The 20751-nt window shown below is 41.5% G+C and overlaps 1 protein-coding gene and 1 long non-coding RNA gene across 3 annotated transcripts in view; one reads left to right on the plus strand and one right to left on the minus strand.

Annotated features, from left to right (window-relative positions):
- HTR2A (5-hydroxytryptamine receptor 2A) overlaps nt 1-20751 on the plus strand; it is a 66404-nt gene that overhangs the window by 37663 nt on the left and 7990 nt on the right. The window lies entirely within an intron of this gene.
- LOC119472323 lies at nt 1415-6192 on the minus strand. Its single transcript, XR_005201458.1, has 3 exons — nt 6106-6192; nt 4206-4345; nt 1415-1620 (listed from the first exon to the last, which is right to left on the minus strand). It is a non-coding gene; the product is annotated as an uncharacterized LOC119472323 (long non-coding RNA).

Consider the following 20751-nt stretch of genomic DNA (forward strand, 5'->3'; position numbering starts at 1 on the left):
TGTCATAGGAGTCCCCCACCTTTGTTCCCAGTGGCACTATTTGTCATTTCTCATCTTGCTTACTGCAGCAGCCTCCTTACTGGACTAGTTTCCCCCTAATCCATCCACCAAACAGCCAAGTCGTCATCTGAAACATTTCCATTCTCTGCTCAAAGTCATTTAGTAGCTTCCCATTGCCCTCAGGATAGAGGTAAATCTTCTCCAAATGGCTTGCAAGGCCCTTTGAGATGTGGCTTCTGCCTACACGTCTCCATGCTTCTCTCCCCTGAGGATCCTTACCTCATATCAAATTACTTTCGTTTCTTAAATGTGCTGTGCTTTCTTGCCTCAGGGGTATTCATCTAATTTGTCTGGATAAGCCCTTCGTGGTTTTGAGGATTGGGCTATCACTTTCTACAGAAAGGTTTTTTGATTAGCTCTCAAATTCAAGTGAAATGCCCCTCCCTACTTACTATGGTCTGAATATGTCTCCCCAAAATTCACCGGTATAAATGTAATCACCAGTGTGATTATGTGTTTGGAGGTGAGTCCTTTGAGAGGTGGTTAAATCATGAAAGGAGAGCTCGCAGGAATGAGAGTACAGCTGTTATCCAAGGGGCCTTACAGAGCTGCCTTGGCCCTTCCACCCTATGAGGATGCAGTGAGCAGGTGCCAATTATGAAATGGGCAAACTGCCCTCACTAGACACCGAATCTGCTGGTGCCTTCATCTTACATTTCCCAGCCTGGAGAACGTGGGCAATGAATTTGTTATTTACAAGCCACCCAGACTGTGGCAGTTCATTCTAGCAGCCTGAATGGATGAAGATGCTAGTACTCCTTTCAGTACCTTTCATCCTCACATGGAATTATAAATGCTTCCTGCTCAACTGAGCTCCATGATTACAGGAACTGTTATCATGCCCCTGCTATCATGTGGTTGTTTTCAACAAGTTTAGCATTGTGCCGGCACTTAGCAGATATTCACTAAGTATTTGCCAGATGAATAGGTTTGTTGTATAATTAGATAACCCTCTTAACCTAATCTGCAAATCCTTCATGAAGGACCTTCATCCCAGGATGGAAGTACATACATAAGAGTCATCCTACTAGATGATACGAATGGCCCATTCAGCCTAGTATTTTTTTTTTTTAACTAAAAGAGTTAAAGCCTACTGGGGAAGGATTTCGTGACCTTCACTTCCACAAACTTTAAGGTACAAGACTCATATCCATTTAGAAGACCCACATCCCAAGTGTAGGGTCGCCAAGCTTGACATTCATTGAAAAGGGTCTTCTTCAAAACCCTGCTGCATTTTCTACCTCTTGAATTTCATAAACTTGCAGTGTATGAAGAAACGCTTCACACTTGCTTGGTTCGGAAAATAAAACTTAAGTAATTGGGTTTATTGAAGTGTCATTAAAAAGATAAAACATTGTACCTAGGTATTTGCATTTATTTCAAACCCTTTGTAAATGGTGCATTAGTTTAATTATAAACCTATGAGGGATTGTTTTGCTTTTTATTGTAATGAATTTTTAGAAATTTAAATTGTATACTCTTACAAAAGAGATGAGAGCATACTGTCAGGGACAAAGACATACTTGAATATTCTCCACTCGCTGTCTAGAGCACGCTTTTCTAAGATAAACATATAGCCAGAGATGAAGCAAGGCAAGGGATTGCTTTGTTCTACGTGTTCTGTCCCAAACCCACACTGGGCCTCTGATATTATTTTGAAATGTCAAAGAACATACCAGTCGGGAAGAAGGCATAAGGAGCAGACCATGATAGCCAGAGGAAATACCATTTGCACCAGTGCCCAAAGCTGTTTCAGACTTTTGGCGCCCTTGCTTTCGGAGACCCCACCCATGTCACATATTATGCATAGTATGCCACATTAAATGTAACTGTATATACTCTACTATCAGCTGATCTGGCTAGTGGACATGTTATGTTTTAGATATTTACATTTTTTTTTGTTCTCGAGGAGTCTTGCTCTGTTGCCAGGCTGGAATGCAGTGGCACAATCTCAGCTCACAGCAGCCTCTGCTCCCCAACACCCCAAGGTTCAACAATTCTCCTGCCTCAGCCTCCCAAGTAGCTGGGACTACAGGCACGTGCCACCACACCCGGCTAGTTTTTGTATTTTTAGTAGAGACGGGGTTTCACCATGTTGGCCAGGCTGGTCTCGACGTCTTATCCTCATGATCTGCCCACCTCAGCCTCCCAAAATGCTGGGATTACAGGTGTGAGCCACCATGCCCAGCCTAAATTAAATATTTATTAATTATGAGATTGAATTTTGGGGGGAGCAATATTTCCTTTTCTCTGTCTTAAATTTTTTGTAGCAAAGTTTTCACCTGCCTACTGGCCACCCCACCTCAGGCATTTTTAGGGAGGGAAAGCTTTTGGGTTCCGTCTCCAGTTTACATGTTCCCTGGCCACACAGAATGGAGAATGTCCCAAAAGCCTAAGGGAAATCCAATGAAAAAAGCAGCCTGTATACCTCCCACTTGAGACCACCTTCCCCATCCACCCACACTGAACTGGGAATGCAGAAATTGAGACAGCTACCCAATGAGATTGATTTATATCTCACACAAAGCTCCACCCACCAGAAAATATATTTGACCACATCCTGTGAGACTGCCCCTCTGAAGGTCACAGTGGTTGCATATCAGCCTCTTCACATGTTTCCATAGAAAAACAAGGAGTTCCCTTGAGTTTAACCAATCTATAGTATCACTTCTCCTGGAAGGCAGAGTGAGACAAAAGGGGGTGTACTGGTTTCTGAGGGCTACCGTAATGAAGTACCACAAACTCATTCGCTTAAACCAACAGATTTACTTTGTCACAGTTCTGGAGGTCAGAATTCTGGGAATCAAGGTGCTAGCAGGATTGGATCCTTCTGAGGGCTGTGAGGGAGAGGCAGTTCTATGGCTTTTCCTTTTTTCCTATGGCTGCAGCAGCAGCTGCAGCTGCCAGAGGCTTGGGGCTTTATTTTTGTGGCGGCAGGGGCGGGAGGGCCATTCTGTCACTTTGCCTCAGTTGAGCATCTAGGAAGTATTAAAACTGTGAAGCTTTCTCAGTGCACTTTGAACCTGGAAAACAATCCCAACAGGCCCGTGGGACCATGACTTAGGGAGGTGGGACACACCCACCCCTGTGACATCCAAGGAGCCAAACCCACAAGCCAAACAATAAAATAAATTCCGTACTCCTCCCCACCAAAAAAAGATGACATTAGTCATCTGTGGTGCTCCCTGACTTGCAGTGCCATCTCCCAGTCCCTGCCTTCGTCTTCACTTAGTGTCATCCCAGTGTGCACAGGTCTGTGTCCGAATTTTTCTTTTTATAAGGTCAGTCACAGTGGATTAGGGCCCACCTAATGACCTTACTTTAACTTGCTCATCTACAAAGGCATCTATTCCCAAACAAGATCACATTCACAGCTACTGGGGATCATCTGAGGGGACATAGTTCCACCATAACAGGGTGGGGAGGGATCTGTGATTTCCTGGCCAAAGGCATTATTCTGTTGCTGTCTGGAATGCTATCAAAATGTTAATTATGTTATCACATCTCTCTCCCTAGGAGTCCCTGCTGACTTCTGCTATTGACCGTGTAAGATCGTACAACTCCAGGGCAAATTTCAGCCTCAAAAGAACTGATGTCAGAGCCAGAGATGGGGATAATGATATTTTGTTCTGATATAGGCTCAAAGTCACTATTTGAAGTTCTGGCTATAAAAATTAGTTCCAGCAGCTTTCACTGAAAGCTGGTCCAAGTCTGAAATGAACTAAATTGCACGAGCTCTATTATGTGCCCCTCTTGTAACATAAAAATCTAATAAAACAGCAAAGTCTAATAGATAATCCTAACAGAGGAGCAAGCACAAAGGTGTGGCAGCTGAGGAACACCTAAGCTTGTGCTCTTTGTGATGCCACCTATTAGAAACATTGCTGATCCTCCCGTCGACTCCAGTTAATGTTTCTGTTCTGTTCAAGCTGAACATGTTCAAATTCAGCTAATGTCTATGAGCATCTCCTGAAAGCCCATCACTGCTAGGCACTTTTCCATTTTATCTCACTGAATCCTCACAACTCTGAGAAAAGAAACTTGTTTTGTTAGCTAGGAATCAAATCTAGACTTGACACTTTAAATTAACTGTGCTGGGCGCCCCCCACCCCCACCCCACTATTTAACATTCCAAAGCAAAATACCCATGCTACCGATGACTGGGACCCCCAGCTCAGTCACTTGGGCTAGCTTTTCCTATAGTCTTTCAGGATTCAAAGAGTCGAGCCGTCAGGTCCTGTTACAAAAGTAGGCTAACTGGAACTGTAGACTTTCTCCTTTAAACCTAACACAAGGAAAACATTGGTGAGTCAAAACTAGCATAAAAACTGTAAAAATCCTCCAGAAAAATAGACGCTCACAAAGTCCATGTATGGAAGAGAAATGTAGCCCATAAATTTCTAGGCACATGAAAAGTACAACTGTAAAACTAAAATGTTTTAGATAGAGGCGAGCTGAGAGCTACAGGCACCGCAGATGCTGCCCTGGAAGAGTATCCACGCAACCCTGGACAGGAGCCGGCCCACCCAGTGACCATGACAATGCAGAGAAAAAGCAACGTCAGCCCAATGTCTTCTCCAGCAAGTGAGGTGGCTTCAGGATAGGGCTGGCACTGGGGATCTCAACCTTAGCAGCACATTAGAATCATCTGGGGAGCTTTAAACAGCCTGATGCCCTTGGTCTCACCTGCACTGCATAAAATCAGAATCTCTGTGGATTCAACCCACCATCAGTGTTTAAGGCTGCCAGGTGATTCCAGTGTGCTGCCAACAACCACTGAGAGCACACAGCAAGGGAAGAGAGCAAGCAGCTGGCTTCTGAGCTCTTTCTCCTGCCAGCCCAAGGGTTAGGGGGTTGGGAGCCAGAGCAGTGGACCAGGCAGATGCATATGGAGGTGTCCAGCAAGATGTGGGCAGATGGAGGATCCTGGAGCCCACATTTCAGTGCTGGAGGCCATCTGCCCTAAGGTCCACCCTCCCTTTCTTCCTAAGCAAAATTACCAGGAGGTGTGCAGGCTGTAACCCCTTCTCCTGATGTACGACATCAATCACGGCATCTTATATGCCCGGGGGTGGGGGAGGGGTGGATATAAAGTCACAGGAAAAAATTTCTAGGCATATGAGAAGCACAATCTCTATAAGATAAAGACAACAAGCAGACCAACTTTTACCCAACAATTCAGGAATAACGACTATATTAAGGAGAAAAAGAAAAATCAGATTGATACAGACTGCAATACTGGATGCTGCATGATAAATAAGCATAAGAATTACCAGAAACCTTATAAAAAAAAAAAACAAAACTAACTATTGTAGGACAGACAAGACCTAAGTAGATAAAAAAAGATATAACATGTTCAAATTACTGGGGTAACTTAGCATTGTAAACTGTACAATTAAGGTGTTCATTTTCCACCAGATTTATCTGCAGTTTTAACAGTTTTAATCCAAGTGTTAAAATTTTTGAGGAGCATGACAAAGTGATTCTAAAATGTTTATGGGAAAATAAAAGTTGATTACACCCATAGCTTGTATGTGGACAGGACGAGGAAAGAAATCAGGGTTTCCGTCTCCAAGTCTGGTGCTAATTTCACCCCACCTGTCTACAGCTGTGAACTGCATTTTAATGGCACATAAAGAAATACACTGAATGCAACGCCACTTCTTAAATCATAGAACAATTATCCTGCTCACAGGAAAGCTTAGACGTTAACACATCAGTCTGAACAGATTATAACTCATCGAGTTTGTCCCTTCGACAGAGAATTTTTGTAGAGAATGCCACTCCAAACGCACAGGAACTAAGGCTATGACCGCAGTGGGAAGAGGGGAGCGCTGGGTGTAGGCAGACACGGCCAGCCCAGCCGAGAGAGCCTCGCTTTGCTGACTACCTCCATGAGCATGAGCACCTACAGCACCGCCCAAGCGCCGGAGCAGGAGAGGTTCCAGCAATGTGTGCCCGCCTCCTCCTGCTGCTGTAGCAATGCCCACAAACTGAAACAACGCCACTGCTGTTGTTTTAAACCGAAAGAAATTTATGACTTACGGTTTTAGACGTGAAAAGTCCAAAATGGGTCTCACCAGGTCAAAACCAAGGTGTCAGCAGAGCTGCGTTCTTTCAGCAGGCACTAGGAGAAAAAAATGTCACTGGCCCTTACCAGCTTCCAGAAGCCACTTGCACTCCTCGGCCCCCGGTCCTTTTCCTGTAGCTTCAGAGGCAGCCAGCACAGGTCGAATCCCGCTCTTACTGAATCGCTTTGACCCCACGCACCTTCCTCCCTCATTCCCTTTTAAGGAAACCTGGGATTACATTGGGTCCACCTGGTTAATCCAGGGCATGCGCTTTATTTCCAGGTCAGCTGTTTGGCATCTTTAATTCCCATCTGCAACTTTAATTTTTCCTTGCCATATAACACAACATATTCACAGCTTCCAAGAGTTCGACGTAGACATCTTTGGGGACCATTATTCTGCCGATTACAAAATGCATCAAGTTCAAACATTTAGCAGGCTAGAGTAACAGCTTCCTTATTACTATCACAAAATGTAGAAAAGCGGTGAATAAATCATCAGGAAGTTTGTAGCCTCTTTGGCTGGATCCACAACTGCCTTTCATGCCCAGAATATTGCTGAAAGGGGAGTCTCTCTCCTCGTTACCCTACACCCATCCTACCCTTGTAAAGCCACCTGGAAAACTGAAGCAACTTTTCAGAAATCCCCGTTTCCATCATACAGATATTCTGTGCGAAAGTGTTCTTTTGGTCTGACTTATTCTAATAAATGTCTCCATTTAACATGCATGTATGTAACCCAGCAAATTAACTTCTCCTTAGGATATTAAAGTTAGTGTGTGTTGTGCTGTATGTATCTGTGCATGTATTCTGTTTGAACCAGAATATGCAATATGTTGAAGAGCTCATTCTTTATCCTTTTCCTGCTTTTCTTATAAACTATTTGGCTCATTAGATTTTTACTGTGACTTTTGTTTCTTGATGTCTTCTTAAATTAGAAATTACTGCCATATTCTTAGAAAAGTACTATCCAGAAGAAATAGAACTATGAAGATATGAAACTGTGATTTTACTAGGAAACACGCACATACACAGACACACACATAGGACATAGTGTTTGTACGCCCAGGCCCAGTGATTCAGAATCTTTTTTGTGTTGTGGAGTATTGGGAGAATTACCTCTTTTCTGAAAAATGTACGTAGTCACATAAACATAAACTTTTGTACTCCTTTTCAAAGGGTTTCTGCCACATCCTCACCCCCAACCCAGAAATCATCTACAGGTCAAGTTGGAGAAAAAACATTCAGTATCAGGACAGGTACGTGACACCACTTAGCTGGAAGCCATGGGAGGAAAATAAGCATGGTAAGAAATAGTGGAGGGAACTGTAATTTTAAAAAATGTTGATCTGGGAGTTGTGCATTAAAGACTTGCAGTTAACGCTCATTGGCATTAAGTTATTAAAAGATGGTTTCTACAGCTTAGTCACATTTGTATCTCTCCCAGGGGAAGCCATGACCAATCTTCCCGTGGATAGCATGTAAATAGCTCTAAATGAGAAATGTATAGCCCCTGCAACAGAAGCACAGATAAAAGGAGGCCTATCCCAAAAAACGATTTCATAGGTAGGACACAGCATGAATTCCAGGCTCCAGATCCAAGAGCCAGCCTCGAGCAGCAACTTAGGAAGCAGCAACTCTTCAAGCAGCAAGTTTTCTGGAAGTGTGATCTCCAAGCCCGCATGCCTAATGGCAAAAGTGTGCCGAGGCTACAGAGCATAGCAAAAGACAGACTGCAGAGCCAGACTGTGTCTCAAAATTCTAGCTTCACCACTTACTGTGTGACATTTGGCAACGCGCCTAACCTCTCTGTGCATTTGCTTTCTCATCAGCAAACAGGGATCATAATAGCACAAACTCACAAGGTGACTGTGAGGAGTAAGTCAGCTAATCTGTATAAAGCGCTTAGGATACTGCCTGGGGCACAGTCAGCAACATATAAGTATTTGATGGTATTATTTGTTATGATCACTACCACCGCCATGACATAGTCCTCCCTGATGCACTGTTAGGATGTAAAGATACAGGATTATTATTAACCAGGATATTAGAGAAAGGGCCACGCCTATGGAGAGTCCTCAAATTAACTTTACCTTCGTCTTCTCTAAAGCCCTAATTTGTCAGTATTGTTAGTTCCCCAAATGACCTATATTTGGGCAATTTCTTGCCCTTGCCCCAATAACTAAGATAATGAGGAAGTCTACTGGTTAGTCATAATTGTTCTCCCTTCTTCGTTTTATGTTGCACATGTTTCCAAAGGCCTCTGCATTTGCTTACTCATTCCAGAAATCTTTATCTCATGTTTAATATTTAAATATTATGTGCTATGCACTGTCTTAGGAAAAGTATCTGCTTTTATGAAGCTCATATTCGTGTAAAAAGAGAGATAACAAGCAAATAAATAGACCAACAAGATAATCTCATACAGTGGCAAATGCTAAAGAAGAAAACAAATCAGAGAAATGCGCTACTGGGTGACTCAGGGAGGGTGAGGAAGGCTGATTAGGGCATTTACATTGATGCCAAATAAGAAGCAGCCAGCCATAGGAATTTCAGTAGAAAGTGGCATGTTCCTGGCAGTGGGAACAGCAAGTCCCAAGGCCCTGATGCAGTAACTGGCTTACGGGTTTGAAGGAGCAGAAAGCAGCCAGTGCAGCTAGAGCATAGTAAGAAAGAGAGGGAGTGAGAGGAGAGGAGGAAGGAGAGGTCAGCAGAGCCACATCTCTGAAGGCCTGTATCCAAAGGAAGGAGTTTGGATGGTATTCTAAGGGCAGTGCGGGGTCTCTGAGGGTCTTAGGCTCAAGGGTACACAGGTAAGGATGGAAGCCCTCCAGAAGCAGTGTGGAAGGTCTCATGGTAATTCAAGCAGGCATCCTAGTGGCTTAGAGTACAGAGATGGCAGAAGAGAAAGAGAAGGAAGCAGATTTGGTCATAAAGTATATTTTGCAGGTAAAATTAGGATAGATTATTAGGTAGACTTATTAGAATGCTGATGAGTCTTTTGCAAAGGTAGGATAAAGAAAGGAGACTCCTAAGTTTTTAAGCTGTATATCTGGATAGATGGTAGGACCATTTACTGGGACAATGAAAGGTGGGGGTGAGCAAGTGCAACCCAGAGTCCTAGTGTGACCATGTAAGGTTAGGGATGCCCATCAGAGACATCCAAGTTGAGAGGCCCAAGGAGGCAGCTAAATGTCTCAGTTGTTAACTACTTATCATGACAATGCTGAGCCCTTGAGGTGGAGGTTTTGTTCGTTTCCCGTTTCTATTCCTGCTTCCCATGTGTAAGTAATATCAGATCTCATTAATTCCAGATGCATCTCAAAATTCTTTACATGTAAACACTCTTAATCCTTAAAACCCCAATAGTATTAGCTACAAAATGAAAGCAATGAGAAAGCCAACTGAACTCTTCTGATGCAGTGAAAAGAACACTAGATGAGGGTTCATGAGGTTCAGATTCTAACAAAAAAGAATTGAAGTACAGAAGAAAACAAATCAGCTGTAGATTTGAGTCTTAGCCCATGCATTTATTAATTATGAGACTTAGACCAAGTTATGGAATATCTTGGAGCCTCAGTTTCCTTCATCTGTAAAATGGGAATAATAATTCCTTCCTCATGAGTTCTTTGTGAGGATGAAAGGTGCTGACATCTGTGAAGAACTACTCAGTGTCTGCCGCATTGTGGACACCTGTTATTTCCCCCACTTTTTCCTATTAAACTTACACGGAGCGCTAACAGCTCTACCTTGGCTCATTAACTATAAAAGAAAGCTGCTTCCCTAGATGATCACTAAGCTCTATTTCATCTCTTTGAGAAAAAATCTGTACAACATCTTGAAAACAACCAGATAAACTTCTTGATTAAAGCTTCTTTTAACCTGGACTCAGTGCATCCTTCTGCAAACTTAAGGCATACTTAAGATTGGGGAAGAGAGGGCATTCACAAGCAGAAATTAAACCACGGAAATGTCTCTCCACTGCAAAACAAACAAACAAAAAATTCTCCCTCCAAATCACTAATGTTTCAGGGTATGTACAACTTTTTAGGAGATGGAGTAAATGAAATGTCATAGAGTAGCGGCTTTCATAGCACTCACTGAAAGATAGTAAAACCAAAAGCTCTTCATCTCGGGCGTCCCTGAGCTGGAAGGGAAGTTTGGAGGTCTCAGCCAACCAGAGTGTTGAGTGATAAAAAGTGAAACTGTGAAGAAGCTTCTAGAATCCTAGAAGCTCAAGGAGACAGTGGCTAAGACAAGAGGGAGATACAGAAGTTTTGCCTGGGTTACAAGAAGAAGATGCTAGTTAGGAACTTTCTGTGCCCCCACACAGTGCCCAGGAGCACTCATCTATGTGCATGATAACAGTTTTTATATGAGTCCCAGAGGCATGCAACTGAAACCCAAACTAAGATTCTGCCTCATCTCAGGATTTAGGACCCAAAACAAAAAGTTATTTGGGCCTTGTGGTACAAATAGTGTCAGTTGATCAGGACAAGAACAGTGACCACAAGAGCAAGGCCAAGTTGAGAAGTCCATAAGAGACAGGAATAAAGAAATAAATAAATCAGATGCAGCCTTGTTATGCTGCCCAGGTGGTTCTCAAACTCCTGGGCTCAGGCAACCTCAAACTCCCGAGTAGTTGGGACTGCAGGTGTATATCACCACACCTAGCTACTTTTTCTACAATTTTTATATTTTAATCTCACTACAGAACCAATAATATAAGTAGAGGAACAATCTTTCCTACCAAGTGTTATAATACCCAAAGAATAAGTGTCCAAGAAAAACAGCTATATGCTATTTGTTGTACAGTTTTTCAACTAAAAGGTGCCAGGGAGATTCCATGATTACCACAAGTAATTTGATCCACTGAAGATTTATACTGTCAAAAATATAGATGTCACATTAGTATGATTTAAAAGTCAAAGTATTAATATTTATCTAATTAAACCTTAACCAAATTTCATATTTTCTCTATTGGGGAAAGCATTTCCTAATGTGATTTTTCTGTTGCTATGTATCTTCCTTTTCATTTTTGTTCAGCCCACACCCTGTCACAGTACTCATCAATCTTTTGTTACTACCAACATTAAATAAAATTTTTTAATCAATTTAAAAAAAAGAAGAAGAACCCAAAAGAAACTTTTTAAAGCTCTAAAGCTGTGCCAAGCTAATTGAATAATGAAAAATGTGTCTAGCCCACAGATCTGTTTTGTTTGGCTTGCACGATGTGTTTTGTTTTTTATTGTATTGAACTTAATTGCCCTCAGACACTATCCAGTTTACCAAGCACCGCTCTTCCTACCATCTTACCCTCTAACACGTAACTCAATTACGTTACTACACTGGCCCTGTGAGCATTTGAGATGATAGCTATTGGGATGTAGTTTATGTTTTCAGATGAATTCATTTTTAACTGTTAAACACTTGAACATATGTTGACTACAGAGATGCCAGAAAGAGAGAGGAAGATCATAGGCGGGAAAAGTGGGAAACTGAAAAAGGGGAGAAATCCTAGCAGAACCATCTTTGAAAGAGGCAACCCCACTCATTTACCCAATTACAGCAGCTACAGACCATGCCATAGGTCAAGGAAGTGGGTGCCTGCCATATTTCTTTCAAGTAGCCTTTCAATATTTTGGGAAATTTCCAAGAATCGGAACTCAAATTCCCACCCTTCTTTGTAGCTGGGACATTGGCTTATAGCCTCAGTTCCACCAAAGAGCAGCATGCTGGCAAAACTGCAATTTGGAAAATAGCAAAATGAACAAAGAGGAGGTAGCAGCCACCCTCATTTTTGCCAGCACAGCTGAGGTATCAGGTTTCCAGGTCTTGCATGACCGAATTCCCAGTACAGAAGAGACACTAGTGACACTGTGGCAGATCCTTCTGTTGTCTTGGGTGAGGAACTGATTCCGTATTAATACAGACTTCTGTGCAAGGAACTGCTTCCATATTAGCATAACATCTATGAAAAAAGCCCCAGATTTTATATGACCACCCTCATTCCCACAGAGAAAGTACACAGTGGAAATCTCTCTTTTGTCCTTGTTCTGCAAATTCCAATGCTTACTTTTTTTTTTTTTTTTTTTTTTTTGAGACGGAGTTTCGCTCTTGTTATCCAGGCTGGAGTGCAATGGCGCGATCTCGGCTCACCGCAACCTCCGCCTCCTGGGTTCAGGCAGTTCTCCTGCCTCAGCCTCCTGAGTAGCTAGGATTACAGGCATGCGCCACCATGCCCAGCTGATTTTTTTGTATTTTTAGTAGAGACAGGGTTTCACCATGTTGACCAGGATGGTCTCGATCTCTTGACCTCGTGATCCACCCGCCTCAGCCTCCCAAAGTGCTGAGATTACAGGCGTGAGCCACCACGCCCGGCCCCCCAATGCGTACTTTTAAGGCAATATGACATTGCACACCCATTACTCAGCACCCTTGGCACTTGACTTCACTGTCACCATCCACAGAAGAGGCCATTCCATGTTTACTGAGGAGACCATTATCAGCCGTTCTGGGAAACATTCTTGCTCTGCAGGACCCCTATCTTGGGTGATGAACTGGTTCCATATTAACAGAGACCTATGTGCAAAGTGGCAAGCAATGCACAGATTTTTAAAATAAAATATAAAGATGACAGCAAACTGGTTTTCATTTCTGTTAGCACCAAACAAGCGTGGTTGGAGGTTTCAGCTACAGCAGATTTTTAGACAGAATGGAGAACTCTGGGCATTAAGGAAGGCTGCAGAACATTCTTCTCTATAATTTCTAGTTGTTAGACAATACTATATTTACTATACAGTATTTACTTTATATTTACTATCTAAGGGTAGCAATTTTCATTTATATTTCCCATGATCATCTTTTGAAGCGTACACCATTAATCACTATTTTACAGGAGAAAAAAACTCAGAGATTAACGGACTTGCTTAAAACCAGAGGGGATGCAAATTTGGGTTTTCTCACTACAAACTAATGGCTTTTTTCTCCTGTAGCAGTGGCTTTCAAATATATTCTGCAGGTTCTCAGGGATCCCTAAGATCCTTTCAGGAAGTCCAGGGGGTCAATGCTATTTTCAAAATATAATCATGCATTACTTAATGAAGGGGATATGTTCTGAAAAACGGATCATTAGGCAATTTTGTCCATATGTGACCCTTGCAGAGTGTACTTACACAAACCAAGATGGTGTAACCTACTCTGCTCCGAGGCTGTGTAGGACAGCCTAATGCTACTAGGCTACAAATGTGAACAGAGTATGACTGCACTGAACCCCAGAGACCGTTATAACGCAGTGGTAGTTGTGTATCTAAACATATCTAAACATAAAAAAAGGTATGGAAAAAATACAGTGATATAATCTTATTCTAATCTTAGGGGACCACTGCTGTGTGTGCAGTCCATTGTTGACTGAAACATTGTTATAGGTGCATGACTATGATATGATGTTATTTTCCTTTCTCCCATTCACCCTTTGAAGAGGGTAGAGAGTTTCTGAGAGAATACCTGGCATGTAACTTCACAACCAACTGAAGCAGAAGCAGATACATGAATCCAGCTGACTTCCATTAAGCCAGACGTTCATAATTTTTTCAATCATAAAACAATGCCACTTTGTTTCCTTTCTGAAAGATATATTTTTCACTAAAATAGGCTGCTTAGGTTAATGTATGATAATAGGCTTATTACTATTATTTTCAAATGAATTGATAATTATTTTTAAATGTCCTATTTTAATTTCAAATAAAGTAAATATTGACATATTTACTTTATTACAACCCATAGAAGCAAAAACACTCTAGAGTCTTCAATAATTTTTATTTTATTTATTTATTTTTTTAAAGACAGAGTTTCACTCTTGTCACCCAGACTGGAGTGCAGTGGCACAATCTCGGCTCACTGCAACATCTGCCTTCTGGGTTCAAGGGATTCTCCTGCCTCAGCCTCCCGAGTAGCTGGGATTACAGGTGCCCGCCATCATGCCCAGCTAATTTATCTATTTCTAGTAGAGACAGGGTTTCACCATGTTGGCCAGGGGCTGGTCTCAAACCCCTGACCTCAGGTGACCCACCCACCTCGTCCCCCCAAAGTGCTGGGATTACAAGCATGAGCCACTGTGCCTGGCCCCTCAATAATTTTTAAATGTATAAAGGAGACTTAATACAAAAACAATTCAGCACTGCTATCCTATATAATATCACCCCTTTCAAAAATCCAGCATAAGTACAGATTTACCTTGAATGTTATTTTTTAACAATTTGATGCCAGCACTAAGCCTAGTTTTCTGCTTATATCTCTGTATCCTCTGCCTCCCTAGCCTTTTTTTGGAATGATGAATTAATGAATGGTAGTGAAAGGTGTGAGATTGTAAAGTAACTGATTATAGACCCACCCACCTTCTTCCTCTTGAATTCCTCATGTACCTAGGTCAGTGTAGGCTCAATTACTATTTGATTGATGGTTGAAGGAACAAAACTGATTGCTGTAACAGGTATAGGACCTGCTTGATGCTTCTGGTAAGGGATAAGCAATGTGTGCACTTGCTCCTGAGTTCGCAGTTGGGTGCCAGACAGTAGACCGCCTCAGCCCCAGCAAGTCCAGGCGTACCTTGGTCCAGGCTGTAGAGATCGCTCCTGTCTTTTTGCTTGGGTCCCGATCCCTGTCCAGATTCTATTCGTTCATGGGCCCAGCTCAGCTCCTGTGGCTTTCCCAGAGATGCCAACCCACAATGAGCTTCACACTCTGACATCACATAGGAATGTATCAATGTCGCCTATTTTGCCTCTTGATCTCATACTGTCCTGCACTGCTGCCTTTCTAAATCAAATGTGTGTATTTTGTTTTCCCTATAAGATCTTAGACGTCATGAAATGTCTCAAAGGTCTTTTGCATTACCCAGAGACTCACATAGTGCTAAGTAAATTATAGTCACTTTCATCTAAATAAATCTTAAAACTTTACAAAATGATTCAGACTCATTATCTCACTGCTTTTTCACCAAAGATTTGCCTGCAAATTAGAGGAGTCCTCTTTATATCATCTCCGCCTCACAGATGGAGGCTTGAAAGCGAAGCTGCTTAAGGTCACCCTGCTAGTGATTAACAAAGTAGGGAGACAAACCTGTGTCTTGTGATTCCAAATTCTGTGATTTTTCCACTATATTCATGCTCCAGTTTGCTGATACACACTTTTTTGATTTACCTGAAAGACATTTTGTGAAAAATAATGGGCCTAGATCCAGGGTATGAGTCAGAACAGACAGGAATAAACCCAGGTCTCCTGATTTTCACTAGGCACCATGTTTTACAGCAACCTTTTCCCTCGTGATTTTAGTTGTTAAGGTGGTCAGCTCATGTGCTGATTAATCCTATATGTGGCTCCCTCAAAAAAGTGTACAAATTATGTGTCATATAAATACCCATTTTCCTTTTTTCCACCCTATGTGGCTAATTGGCAGCCTCAGTACTGTGCTTTCCCAACAAAATTGAAGGGAAGCATTATGAAATTATTCAGTAATTTCAAGCTGTGTCTATAAAATGTATTATAATTCCCAACTCTCTCTTTTATTTCCTCCCTCTTATTTGTTTACCCATCAATCCCACAGCATTTACTAAGCTCCCAGTATAAGCAGAAGTACATTAGATGCTGGAATGTCTTACAATAAACAGAGGAAAAGATATCTCTGCTATTAATGAGATTATCATCTCATGAATATAATGACTCATCTAGAGAAAAATTCTAAGATATTGAAAGCGTGAACGAGCACAGTATAATTTATTTATGGAGCTGTTGAAAGAATAGGAGTAAGAAAAATAGTTCTTATTATAGAGATAATTAATTTGGGGAAGGTTTTATACAGGGAATGTACCTTGAGATATGTTTTGAAAAACATTGTCGGGTGTGGTTTGGAAAGATGATCTCCATCTGCAGCTTCCCATACAATCCCAAATAATCTGATGGTTAAAGTACAATGTGTTTTCTATGCAAATGTAGCCTGAAGACATGCCTCATTCCACCATGCCCTCCAGCCGCCACTCCTAAGCCCCTGCTACATAGAAATCCTGGAATCCCTACTAATTGGTATAGCATTTCAGGGAAAGAGAAGGCATCAATATTGGTCCAGGGCAAAAATAAGAAGTGAGTCTCTGTACCTCCCAGTAGCTGTTTACATTGCCCCTTCCCCATGGTGCCTGGGGTTTTAGGAACAGCCTGGCATGGCACAGCCACCACATCTCCCTCAGCCCTGCATCCCCAAGCTGTCTTCTATGTCTTCCCTCCTAGGGCAACCTTCCTTTCCAAGGTCTGTGCCCTCAGGAATCCTCCCTGCTATGCATCTCTGTGCTGCTGCAGCTTGCACTTAGGTTAATAGTCAACCCTCCAGGGTATTGTAGGTACACAGAATGGGACTTCTATGCTAACAGAGAGACACTGCAGCACAATAGTTTCCCCTTATCCTTGGAGCATACATCCCAAGACCCCTAGTAGATGCCAGACACTGTGGATCATACTGAACCCTATATACACTATGATTTTTCTATGTGTACATACCTATGATAGCATTTAATTTATAGATTAGGCACAGTAAGAGACTAACCATCACCAATAATAAAATAGAACAATTATAGCAATATGCCAACCTCACTACTCTTGCACTTTGGGGCCATTCTTAGGTAAAATAAGAGTTTCTTGAACACAAGCATTATGATCCCACAATAGCTGATCTGCTGAGATGGCTACTCAGTGACTCACGGGCCTAGAGCATCTGCAGCACAAATCCGCTGGACCAAGGGATGGCTTACATGCCAGGTGGGGTGAAGTAGGACAATACAAGATTTCATCATGCTACTCAGAACAGTTCACAACATAAAACCTATGAATTGTTTATTTCTGTCATTTTCAATTTAATATTTTCAGACTGTGGTTGACAGAATTGACTGCTGTGGGTGTGGATTACGTGCCCACCTGCTGCAACCTAACTTTCCAGACACCATGACTGTTTCTCCCCACACCTTCTAGACCAGAGTCTCTGAAATGAGACATATCACATGTAAGACTCATTCTCCAAGCTTTCAGAATCACTCCAAAATCTGACCCCTTGATACAAATAGGAGAGAGATTATAATACTTTCAAGATGGGGCCCAATAATGTAAGGCAGAGATGAGTTTTTTTTCTAAATAAATCTTTACTCATGAGCATGTTGCTAAATATGCACCCTAGAAGACAGCCCTGCTGTGGGTAGATCATGTAATATCCACTCATTAAAAAAGAGGCAATGGACGACAAGTTGAATTAGAGTTTTATTTTGTTATTAATATTATTCTTAATTTGTAAATCATAATTGTATCATTGATGAGGTACAATGTGATATTTTGATCGATGCCTACAACGTAGAAAGATGAAATCAAGCTGACTAACACAGTCATCATCAGAAGTCACCTTATTACTTGTGATTCCAACAACAAAACAAAGCTCTGGTAAGTTATTCAAATTACATCATACGGTTCAGATTCTCTTTGGGTTTTGTAATGTGTTGTCTCAGAGAGAAATGGTAGATGAAAGTCAATCTTCCTTGAGACAAGAGAGATGTAGATGGGTTCCTAAGTGTTACAGTGACGGCTGACAAGCCCCGTCTACAAGTCAGAATTCAGTCTCTTCACCTTTCAGTGCAAGATCTTTATATTGAAAGCACAACCTCTAGGCTATGCAATGGAAAGGAAAAGGAAGGCGGGTCCAAGGAGATACAGAACACTTTATAAGGAATCTATGATTTGGGCAATTAGGTCACCAGCTTCTGTAGTACACAGCTGGTTACAGAGATCCCTTGAGTGGTTGCTGTTTTCATGTTTATATAGGGCCTGGGTATTTATATTTTTTAAAGTACTAACTTCAGAACCCCTGGGAATGAGGCACAGGCAATGTAACTTTTAAAAGCGCCTCAGTGATTCTAATGTCCAAATAAAGTTGAGAATAACTGTCTTAGTATTTGAAAGAAACAGTTGATTTTAAGAATTTAATTTTTGAAATATTTTTCTGGCCTCAATGAATTTAATGTCTGGCTAGAGAAAATTGTGACTTTGAGATGAAAGAATGAAAAAAAAGTAAATCAAGGTACGGAAAGTCACTGAGGATGGGGTTGGAGAGAGAGAGAGAGAGAGAGTTTGTTCCATACATGCAACATTGACATATTAGTTCGTTCTCACATTGCTATAAAGAAATGCCCAAGACTGGGTAATTTATAAAGGAAAGGGGTTTAATCGACTCACAGCTCCACATGGCGGGGGAGGCCTCAGGAAACTTACAATCATGGCAAAAGGGGAAGCAGGCACATCTTACATAGTGCCGGGTGACAGAGAGCGTGGGGGAGAAACTGTCACTTATAAAACCATTAGATCTCATGAGAACTCTCACTATCACGAGAACAGCATGAGGGAAACCTCACCATGATCCAGTCACTTCCCATCAGATCCCTCTCCTGACATGTGGGGATTATGAGGATTACAATTTAAGATGAGATTTGGGTGGGGACACAGAACCCAACAGTATCAATTAGTGTAATTGAGTGTTTATGAGTCATATTAGGGGCTAGAACGTTTCTGCCCATCTAAGGAAAGATCGATCTATCTCCAAGGAAATATACATATATACACATTTTTCAGATTATAAGACCATCATAGACTTCCTGAAGCCAACGTTAAAAGCCTCGGATGTAGGCCAGGCACGGTGGCTCATGTCTATAATTCCAGCATTTTGGGAGGTCAAGGCAGGTGGATCACCTGAGGTCAGAAGTTCAAGACCAGCTTGACAAACATGGATAAACCTCACTTCTACTAAAAATACAAAATCAGTTGGGTGTGGTGGCACATGCCTGTAATCCCAGCTACTCGGAAGGCTAAGGCAGGAGAATCACTTGAACCTGAAAGGTGGAGGTTGTGGTGAGCCGAGATCATGCCATTGCACTCCAGCCTGGGCAACAAGAGTGAAACTCCATCTCAAAAAGAAAAAAAAAAACAAAGCCAAAAACCTTGGATGTAGTCATAGACTTTTGTAACTACCTTCAAAGGAACAAATAAGCAGTTTTTAAAAATCCACCATAAGAGTTAAGAACCCTAAGTAGAGGTCTTGACTTTGCTCCCAAATTTCCATTTGATTCTAACAAAATTACATAAGCTTGGTAGTCCCAAGTTTTCATATCTATAAAGTCAAACTTTTATCTTCCCCATAAGGAAGTGTGGCTAATGTTTTAACAATTTTGTAAAAAATCAATTTAGAACGAATGAATATGTGAGGAAATATCTTGAAAAGATGCAATTTGTTATCAGAGCTATTTGGAATTAATCTGAGAAAAAGAAACATACAGCTTTTGGATAACTGACGTGCTTGTCTAGCTCTCATTTTTATGTACATCTACCTTGTCGGCACACCATACATAGACTGGAAGGAAGTTAGCAACTCTATCTCAGAAAGACAGTGAGTCCCACTGACAGTTGCCCTATATATTCACTTCTTCTTTCCCTGCAAAATGAAGATTATCCTGCAGTGTTTACGGGTAGTGTTTTCTGTCAAACTGCTAGAAAATTAATTCTTATAACTTGAAAAATACAGCATACATTAAAATGCAAAGAAAAGGTAGCAGCTTGGGGGAACTGAAACCTATAAACCTGAATTTCGATCTTTTTCACAAAAGCCCCAAAATAACTTGGGTGCCCTCTACCTCCTTTCCAGCTGAGGGCCCTAGGGACTGCCACAGTCCCATTCCCTACAAGAGGATGGTTATCTAGGAAGGCAATTTTCTTATTTCCCAAGAAACGTACACTGTCTCAGAAAAAGTCCATGATTAAGAATAAAGCCAGTCCTTCACAGTCAGTGGTTCAAAGTGAGTTATTTACCCAGCCTGTGGTAACATTTATGTGCAGAAAATAAGCAGAGCTATGCCAAAAGAAAGACACCAACCAAAGCTTTTGTGTTCTCAGGTGTCAATGTTTCCCGTTCATTTTATTGTCTGAGTTTTAATGGAAATAAATAAAAAGGTATATGGAGGATCCAATACTGCCATTGAATTCTGATTGCTGTTTTCCACTCCTCAGAAAAATATATTAAACTAAATACAGTCACATAATTCAAGTTACTGTCTGTTTTGTTCATAAAGGAAAATGCTTTCTATGCAGAAATTTGAAGGGAGAGGAAATGTCAGGTCTCCAGAAGCAGCTACCATCAAACAAAGCAGCCAGAGAATGAATGCCCTGGAGATGGCTGTGACCACAATATTGGGTATCAGCCCATGTCTTCACCTCTCCTGGAAGAGGCACATGCTTTTGAGCTGCTTATTGTACACACAAGGCCTAATCTATGTGTACTAGTTTTTTTATATAAAATTTCATCTCCTCTTTAGAGAGTATTACTTTAACTTTCTGGTTATTTTTTCTCCAACCCTTGCAGACCAGTTACTATGAGCAAGGCATGTAAAAAGAATGGCATGTGACAGTATTCAGGATGAATGGACCATTTAAATGGCTGATCAGCTTGATTCCCCCTCCAAACTAAGGTCCCCCTGCCAGACAGGACAACTCTGCCTGTAACCTCTTACCACATGCTCTTCTAGAGTAGCTTTTTATCCCAAGCA

Source organism: Cebus imitator, unplaced genomic scaffold, assembly GCF_001604975.1.
Source record: "Cebus imitator isolate Cc_AM_T3 unplaced genomic scaffold, Cebus_imitator-1.0 Scaffold94, whole genome shotgun sequence".
Classification (NCBI taxonomy): Eukaryota; Metazoa; Chordata; class Mammalia; order Primates; family Cebidae; genus Cebus; species Cebus imitator.